Raw genomic sequence first — 10473 nt, 5'->3', positions numbered from 1 at the left:
CTCCGTCTCGTCCCAAACGGTAGGCCTGTGTATCTACGTACACCCGGCTCCGAAAAAAAAGTTGGCCAAGCGTTTCCACTCGAGAGCGCGCACGCTCTTACACGAGTAAATGCGGCACACCCGTGATCGGCGAACGCTTCTGCCGCGGTGACAGGCGCGCATACGCGGTAGAGAAGGGCAGAACCGGTGGCAAAGGCGCATGCATATTACTCGGCCGCGATCACCCGCTGAGCGGACGAAATGCAAGCTGTCTGTGCGGCTATACGCGTGTACTGGAGAACGGCCGTCCGGACAAGTGGCAGGGAATGCTGCTAAAGTTGCCACTGCCGGGCATCAAGAAAGCGAGAGCTACCTTTCCTTTTCTTTTTTATTCTTCTCGGGCACGCTTGACACCGTCAGGTCGGCGCCGAGATGACCGGTTGCTCGCCGTGTAGAGAACGCGTTTGCAGACTCGCTTTACGTGGACACGTTTGTTCCTGGAACAAGAAACAGAGAGACAGGGAAGGGTTACAGGGCCTATGTGGGACCGTGGACGTCGGATGAATTCAACGGTCTTGCATGGCACACAAGTTTCGTGCCGTTGACGGATTCTTTACGTGCATCGGCGAAGGTGAAGAACTTTGTGTTTGTTGTTGTTGTTATACTGTTCGAGAGAATGTTCGCTGAACTGGTAGTATCCGCGCCTCTTCAAGCCAAGTTCAACACGTCAGAAAAAAATTGCTTGGGCAGTCAGCATAAGAGTCAACGTGAAGCCGATTCGCAAAGCTCTTCCTTCGTAGGTGTGGTTTGCCACTGCACGGCTGGCTGCCTTCACTAATAATATGTCCAGCTACAAGACTTACTGCCATTTCATCTTACGAAGAATTCTATCCTAAGGTGTGTGTGTGAGTGTGCTTATTTTCTATGAATGCAGGAGCTGGGCTTACAATCACAAAAACCAATTATGGCAGAATCGTCGCTTACAGAAAAATTCTAGCCAATTTTAATTCTGGACATATACGTTTATTGAAGGAAGTCAGCGAATGGCAAACCTCACTTGTGTACGAACGAAGAGCTTTGCGAATTTAGCCTCAGATATTGTACTGCTACGTCTATATAGACTTTTTTATGGGCAACCTGCAGTACGGCCGTGTACCGCTTGCGGAATGTGGTTTCCAGATTGTAAGAAACCGGTTTTGAAGTCTATATACCACAGCGGTTCAGAGGAAATAGACTACTGTTATACGATGTTCGTCCGCAGACGGCTGGTATACTTTTATGTATACAAAAGCACAAGTTTCCCAGGAGACCAAGCGGTCTATACTGAAAGCTGCCGACGACGTATCGACTGTTCTTGTTCGTTTTTACGAGGGAAGCTTTCAGAGCTGCTGTCCCTGGCAATTAGTATAGGCACCGCCGAGACTGAGACAGGGAATTATCAGCTACAAACAAACGTTCCACTTGGAGCAAATAAAGCGCTTATTATCAAAGCGCTTAGCGGTTAAATCCATGTCGACTTTCGCAACTGCATTTCTGTAACCTTTACTAACTAGCACTCACGAAAGCGCAAGACGCGCAGGTTAACATCTGTAACGACGCTTAAGAAGCCTAACGACGATTTACGCAGTCAGGGGCTGCAGCTTAGCGGGTTGTTTAGAAAGGCAGTATAGAAATTAAGATCTTTCCCGACAAAACAATCTCTCTGCGAGAGGTCGCCGTTTCAGAATTCGTGGAATCCCGGCGAGCTCCTTCATTTACAGCAATGAAAAGGTCACGAAAGGAAACTTAACCAGAGGTCCGAGGGGGGGAACGCTAGTCTATAAAAAATTTAATGCTTTTAAAAAAGAAACACTGCGTACTTTCAATTCCGGTATGCACAGTTTTCGCGTTCGTCGTTGTTGTCCTTGACGTTATTTTTTTTTTTGCAACGTTCTAGAAAGAACAGGAAGTAAATAACTACAGCGGGCATAAAACTACAGGTGCTCAGGCGCACCTGATTACGGAGAATCCCGATGGCATTCATACGACGACATCCAAAACATGGCCTGCACGCGGCACGCATGCGACAACGCGAAGGAAAAAAAGCGTGCGAGAGAGTGCGCACGTGCGCGCGCCACAGTCGTTATCTCGTAAAAAAAAACGAGATTGACGCAGAGGGCTGTTTCTTCTTAATCACTTTAATATGTAGCAGCATGCAGTTCGGGGCGTCCTTCTATCCCCTTTGCGAAAGAAACGTCGTTAACGACTGTTGTCGCATTCCTCTCGGATCTCTCTTATCTAGATGGGCATTTCGTGCGCGTCGAGGGCGTGTACATTTCTGCGCGTGTGCAAACGAAAGAGATTTACGTGCGTTCTTCTTGTCCTCACGGAGGCGCGTCACTAACGCTTGCAAGCGATTCTCGTGTTACTCGGCAAGAACGTGCGCACTTTCGAGTGGTGCATACGCTGATATAAAAGAAAAGAAAGAGAAAACGAAAAAGTAAACGATAAAATTTAAAAACAAAGTCAGAAAAACCAAAGACTGGTGCCTTGCTATAGAAAGATCTCGCTACTGTAAACAAGTAATCCGCCCGTCAGGGGCAACAAGAACTACGGCACCAGCGTCAAAAGAATATTATGGAGCTGGGGCAAGTAAAAAAATAATGTAGTAAAGGAAAGTCGCTAATGAGGTCTCCATAATAAAGAAGGAGAGCAAGTTTAGGCGATTACATTTTTATAGAATTATCTTTCCTCTTGAGCAACACTAAAAGGAAAAGGGTCCCGCTAAGAGCAGGTCCATTAAGCACGTTCATTTCAATCTCCATGTTCTCTCTCTCTCTCTCTCTTAGAAGCACCTGCGTAGTATTTACGCACCAAAATGTTGCGGAGGAAACTCGTGTACCTTGTGGCATGGTAGTTAAGGCCACTTCCATCTATACAAGACGCGAAGGTATGGCACAGTACAAGCACAGTAGCACGGATATTTTTGTTTGTACACCATTATTGTTCGCGCACTACTCGCAAACTGTTGCTTCAGTACAACGCCGCATTGCGGATGTTTCGTGTGCCGTGGCTGGTCGCGGGCGGTCAGAGCCAAAGTATTAAAAAGAAAAGTGAATTCAGGGCGGATTTAGAGCGACGCGCTGGAGGATCGTCATCTGGTGTCATCTAGACTGATTTGCATCCTTTTACATCGGACAGACCTTTCGACTTTGTCGGCACCCCTCCCTACCCCCCTCTCTCTCTCTCCTATCTATCTATCTATCTATCTATCTATCTATCTATCTATCTATCTATCTATCTATCTATCTATCTATCTATCTATCTATCTATCTATCTATCTATCTATCTATCTCTCTCTCTCTCTCTCTCTCTCTCCCTCTCTTTCTCTCTCTCTCTCTGTTAGAAAAAGAGGTGGTCCAACTACAGTGGACAGCAAGCCTGTCAAAGCTAGCAAATCTAACCTCTTGCATAAATGTCGTACCGTAAAAAAGTACGGTAAGGTTACACACACGTCCAAGGGGAAGTGCACAGCTTGGTGGTAGTTCGCCCCCGACTATTCCATTTCATTTTGTAGTGAAAATATAGTAATGCTTGAACATCACCATCAACAACAACAACAATAATCATAATACTTGAGTACGCGCAAATAGTAATGCATAGAAAATGGGGATAGAAGCGAAACAGCAATATAAGCACGATTCACTGCGCATAACATCGTCCATGATATTTTGCGCCCATGTCTGTCTTAGTAATGAAGAAGTGTTTCAATGCAGATAAATGCTGTCGTTTCAAGATCACTGAGTGCGCCATAGCCCGAGTGGCGTTCCATGTGTCAACGAGTGGTTGCCCAGCAGCCTACACTGTTAGCAAAAATGATCCGAGATGGGAGTAAATGACTTGTCCTCCAGCGCATTCCCTGATGGGAGGTAAATTTACACCGGGTAGGCGGAGTAAAAGATTTACTCCGCTGCTGAGCGGAGGTTGTGGAGGTACTTATGGGAGTATATGTTTACTTCCATCGCGGAGCTTCTGCGGGGAACTATGGGAATATATGTTTACCTCCATCGCGGAGCTTTTGCAGGGAAATATGGGAGTATATGTTTACCTCCATCAAAGAGCTTTTGCAGGGAACTATGGGAGCACGTGTTTACCTCCATCGCGGAGCTTTTGTAGGGAACTATGGGAGCACGTGTTTACCTCCATCGCGGAGCTTTTGTAGGGAACTATGGGAGTAAATGTTTACCTCCATCAAAGAGCTTTTGCAGGGAACTATGGGAGCACGTGTTTACCTCCATCGCGGAGCTTTTGTAGGGAACTATGGGAGTAAATGTTTACCTCCACCGAAGAGCTTTTGCAAGGAACTATGGGAGCACGTGTTTACCTCCATCGCGGAGCTTTTGTATAGAACTATGGGAGTAAATGTTTACCTCCATCGAAGAGCTTTTGCAGGGAACTATGGGAGCACGTGTTTACCTCCATCGCGGAGCTTTTGTAGAGAACTATGGGAGTATATGTTTACCTCCATCAAGGAGGTTATGCAGGGAATTATGGGAGCATGTGTTTACATCCATCACGGAGCTTTTGCAGGAAGCTATGGGAATACTTTTTTACATTGATCATGGAGGTTTTACAGCAACATATGGGAGTATCTGTTCACATGACTCGGCTAGTATGCCAATTTAAGAATTTTCAATATTGATTTTCCACACTGAGAAATACACAATATATTGGTTTGCAAGCTAGAAGATCCAAACAAAAGTAAGCAAAGTAGTGCTTTGTAGAAAATAAATTTATTGCATAAGCAGAGGCAAGGAAGAAATAGACGACGCAAGCACAATCTCTCAACTGGTTTTTGATTATTTCTTGCCCATGTGTTATCAGCACAAACCAAACAGTAAGAATAGAAAGCAACTCATCCAGCTGCAGGTTTAAGCCAAGACCTTATGAAGTACATAAAAAATACATGGAAATCAGCCACAAATGCCTAAACAAGGTGCAATACAGTCATTGTAAAAATAACATAGCTATAACAGTGCATTCTCCGACAAATATAGACTGTGGTACTACAAAAGGTAAAGAGGACATCATTTCTCATTGATATTGACATGTGCAAGAGTTAAAGCAGCAAAAAGTTGAGAAGACGCCAAAACACTTATTGCACTTCAAAATTAAATGATTAGGAGAATGAAAGTTCTGGTAGGCACTAACAGAGCCATTTTTACTGTGACAAGCTGGCAGAGTGGACTAAATAAAGCAGAGTTCAGCTTTGCTTTTTTCCCCCATATTACCGAAAGGCAAACATAGTGGCTAAGAGAGAGTCGTAAGGGATGGTAAAATGTTCATTGTATTGTACCCCGATTTTAAGAGCGGGTGAAAGTGAATGCCCTTAATAGCAGCACCGCCTCACAATTCCTTGCACAGACTGACTCTAGGAACTTTGAAGCCAATGGATCAAGTCCTTAGCTCCGAACATACACCGTGCTTAAATTTCTTAACACAATAACATTGAAAAAAAAAAGCAGTCTGAAGAAAACCAACAAATGTGGCAGAATAATGACAAGTGGGCTTCTGATGGCCATCATCCAAGCTTCCTTACTGATATTCCACCTGGACAATGCTGCTGGTGCAAGAAGGCTTACAGAGCCTCAGAACCACCGCCTGGGCTCACTTCTGACGATTAAAGGCAAAAAACAGGCAGTGCTGCAGACCGCATCATAAAAGAACATGTGGACTAGTTGAGATGACAACTTTTGGAAGCTTCATTCCACAACATCTTGGGAAGGATAAAAAGTAAAAAAAAAAATCTTTCAGAGAAGTGCGCCAATCTGAACTTAACGTTACAGCGCAAACACCGAAGACAAACCACAAAAAGACACGATACACACTGGTGCTTCTTGTGGTTCGTCTTAGGTGTTTGCACTGTAACGTCAGGTTCAGAATTATGTACCAACTAGGCCCAAATGAAGTTTTACTGTGCCAATCTGACAACATTGTTATAAGAGATTTCTCACACCCTTTAGAGGAATAAGGGACCTGATTGCTGGCTCACAGCCTTGCTTACACACAGCAAGTGCTGCTGCGCTCGAGTATGGTCAAGGCTGGTTGTATTAGTGATAGCCTGCATGCACACTAGCAGCAGCTTGGCATCTGCTTTTACGGCAGCAGCCATACAAGGTCCTTGCTGACTTAACACAAAGCCAGTATAATAAAATGCGAGCAACAAAAATTATGAATTATTAAGAAACCGTGCAAATAAGCTACGTATTCAAACAAGGTATATGCAGGTAACCTTTATTTTATAATTGTTGATAATTATGTTTCAAAACAAGTTCAAGGCTCCGAACCAGCATTGCATTTACATTTAATGCAGCTGCATCCACAGTGTAACTTTTCTTAACAGCATCCCATAAGATGTTGGAAGCCTCAATGGCACTGCATATATTGCACATAAATAAAAAAAGTATATAGACTGTAACCATTGTGAAACACCTCGTAACTGTGTCGCTGTAAGACAATGCAGATATTACACAACTAATAAGTAAATAAAAGGTACATATAAGCAACGAAATAAAAAGTGCACTAGTAGCAGAGAAGGAAGGCATGTTAAATATCACATTAAAATGGCATAAGGCATTTGAACATAATGCTGAGAACACTTGCGGTTTACGAGAATCATCAAGTGAAGCATGCAGAAAAGTGTTAGCCATGTTAGCCAATTCCACGGCCTTCAAGACCTACAATGCCATAAACTAGAGTGTCTCAAGGTGTACACTCCTGGCCATTTGGGCAACTGAAGTCAAGGAGTATGCTTCCATTCAAGCTGGGGTACTATCTCTTTTCCGGTTTGCACTGCACTCTTTTCATATGTTCAATACAAACCACCTTGGCAAGGAACAGTACCAACAGATGAGATAAAACAAAAGACAAACACAGTGCTGACTGACACGTGGATATGTTTGCTGCCATGCTTTCCCTTTTCACACTGTCACGAGTCACCGGCAGAGCATGTGCGATAATGTGGAGCAGACGACATTGGTCAGTGAAATGGAGAATGGATACATGAGGTGAGGAAGCATGTGAAGTGTCAGAGAAAAATTGAAGGAAAAGGGGAGGAAAACCAAGCAGCGCGCATTGCTGACATGGATGAGAAGCACAGCAGTCGCATCTCTAGCTGTGCTTTGGAGATGGGAAGTAGTAGCTTGGGACCATGGACAGACGAGAGGACATCCAAGAGTTGCCCAACAACAGCTTCCAAGACCTGACTACATCACCATGACTATGCTCTGCAAACCCGGCCCAACGCTACACTGCCGTAACCGGCCTTGTCCAGTGCCACAATCACCTGACCACGTCAGCCACAGAATGCCCGACTAGTCCAGACTGCGTCCTGTGCAATGCAAGTCTCGTAAGGGGGCTACAACCTCGTCACTCACAATGAAGGTCTATGTCTACGCTGTGTTGGAACTACGCAGACTGACATCTTGTACCACGCCATGCCGACGTTCACTGCTACTCTGACAGTCAGAACATTCAATTCTTGGGGACTGTGTCACTTGGCCAGTCAGACTATAAACATTATACAGATAATATCTAATTTGTTTTGATTATATACCTAGTTTTGCGAATATCTCTTTTGTGTACAGGGTTTATTTTGTGCGCATTTACTTTGCTGTTCATTTGTTTTGGGTTATGTTGTCTTGGGAAAAATATTTAACATATTTTCATTGCGTCTCTGTCCATTCCTGGAGCGCTGAAATTCGTGACAGTTGGCAAGCCTGTCAGGATTTGTTCTTCCTGCCGTGCTCTTCCACATGAGCAAGGGTCTCGCTTATGCCACGGATGTACGGTATTGAAGCCCGTTTTTTTGGGGGGTCCAGGGTGGGTGGGTACTGCGTGAGCCAGTTGGCATCCTGAGTCAATGAAGTACTCAGGGTATCCCCAAGCCATCAATTCCCACTGCACAAGTAAATTGTCTGCCATGTGGACTTCTGCTGTTGTGCACACATTTTTCACCCAACGAAGGAGAGAGCAGACAACAGACCTTTTTTGCGAAGCAGGGTGCACCAATGTGTAGTTGAGGTAGCGCCCTGTGCGAGTTGGCTTCCTAAACACCTCGAATAACAGGTTTGGCCCTTCGCATGGCACAAGGGTGTCCAAAAATGACAGTTGACCTTCACATTAAACTTCTATGGTGAACCTAATTTTCCTTGCATATTGTTTAAGTGAGCCGTGAAGAGGTCGAGGTTTAACTCAAGGTTAATTCGTTTAATTGACACCTAAGGTCTTCTCCAGATATGTCGACTGTTTCAGAGTTTTGCAACAACAGAATGTTCACCTCTTCACGGCTCACTTAAACAGTTATGCAAGCAGCAATTAAGTTCACCATAGAATTGGAATCTTAAGGCCAACTGTCATTCTTGGACAGCCTCGTGCAACGTAAAGGGCCAAACCTGTTATTCGAGGTGTTTAGGAAGCTAACTCACACGAGGCGCTACCTCAACTACACACTGGTGCACCCTGCTTCGCAAAAGAGGTCTGTTGTCTGCTCTCTCCTTTGTTGGGTGAAAAATGTGTGCACAACAGCAGAAGACCACATGGCAGACAATTCACTTGTGCACTGGGAATTGATGGCTTGTGGATACCCTGAGTTCTCCATTGACACAGTAGGGTGCCAGCTGGCTTGCGCAGTACCCATCCACCCTGGACCCCCCGAAAGATGGGCTTCAATACCATATGTCCCCTGCATAAGCAAGGCCCTTGCATGCGTTGTGGTCATATGATGTGGAGGCTGTGCACATTCCAAAATTTAAACACGAGCTCATGCATGTGAAAGACCGTACGGAAAAAAACAAGTTCCCAGGCGTAGTGTAGGGCCTTTGGTGCGCGAACTGTCAGTATGTCTACATCGAAGAAACCGGTAACTCCAACAAAAGACTTAAACAGCACAGGAATGATGTCCAGAAACGAAACTTTGCATCGAATGCCCTGGCCGAGCACTGCGCAACTATGTCACAATTAGCTAGGAAAAATATCGCTCGAAATATCGCCCCTCTGCTCTTAAAACTGTCCACACTAAACTTGCATCGAGAAATTATTGCATGGTTAAAAGAATTCCTCACACATCGTTCACAGTCCGTTACTATTAACAACTACACCTCTAACCGTCTACCAGTAACATCGGGCGTTCCTCAGGGAACTGTCCTTGGCCCCCTCCTATTCTTAATTTATATTAATGATCTACCACAAAACTTATCATGTCATGTCCGTCTGTTCGCCGACGATTGCGTTATTTATGCCCCAATTACTAATACCGCTGATCAAGAATCCCTTCTGGACAATCTTAACCGCATTCAATCATGGTGCAATCACTGGTTGATGACGCTTAATCCTAATAAGTGCAAACTCATGTCTTTTCATCGTCGTCACAACCCGCATTTATTTACCTACAAGATTTCCGATTCCCCTGTCGAACTCGTTTCGTCCTATACTTACCTCGGTATCACTATCAGCAATGACTTATCATGGCGCGAGCACGTAACAAAGCTAATATCATCTGCGAATAAAAAACTAGGCTTTCTTAAACGTCATCTTCACGACGCCCCTCAAAATGTAAAGCTACTTGCTTATAAATCATTAATCAGGCCAAAACTTGAGTATGCATCTGCCATCTGGAATCCACAGCAAGCTTACCTCATCGACTCATTAGAAGCTGTGCAAAACAGAGCCGCCCGTTTCATTCACCGCTCATACTCACCCTATGTCAGTATCTCATCTCTCAAGCTACAATCCCAATTATGCAGTCTTTCCCTCCGTCGCCGTATTTCTAGCCTGTGCCTATTTCACAAATTTTATTACTCCCAGCTCAAACAGCAGCCATACATCAGCGCACCGCCATCACGCACGTCTCGCCGAATTGGTCATCCACTGAAAGTCTCACGCCAACGTGCCCGTACGACTACATTTTCCCAGTCATTCTTCCTCCGAACAGCAAGCGACTGGAACGACCTTCCCCATGAAATTGTAGCCATCACCTGTCCATCAACCTTCCTAGAAAAAGTAACATCCCACCTGTCATCATGAAAAGAAAAAGAATGTTTACTTTCTCACGTTAAACCCACCCCTTATGTAAAACCCCCTGCAGGGGGTCTTTAAGGAAATAAAAATGAAATGAAATGAAATGAAAATTGTTAAGGAATGAAATCATTTTACGTGTCGTTATCTTGAATCTCTAATCATCCATGTCCATGTATGCCAAGTACCTTAATCGTGTTTTGAGCTGCAGATAAGAACGCTACCTACTCTGCTGCTGGTTTCATTGTGAACAAGGCTCCCGTGGGAAGCCAAAACATAAATATATATTTTAAACCATTTTAGTTGCGTTTGCTTAGTCCTGACATTTCGCATGGCCCCCACGACTTCAAATTAATGAGGTTTACTGCCTGTACACATGTTTGCAATTACACGCTTACTTAATTTCTCTCAGCATGTCTGCTAGGCTACGGTCAGGGGCAC

Source organism: Dermacentor albipictus, chromosome 2, assembly GCF_038994185.2.
Source record: "Dermacentor albipictus isolate Rhodes 1998 colony chromosome 2, USDA_Dalb.pri_finalv2, whole genome shotgun sequence".
Taxonomy (NCBI): domain Eukaryota; kingdom Metazoa; phylum Arthropoda; class Arachnida; order Ixodida; family Ixodidae; genus Dermacentor; species Dermacentor albipictus.
This window is presented reverse-complemented; position numbering follows the sequence as displayed.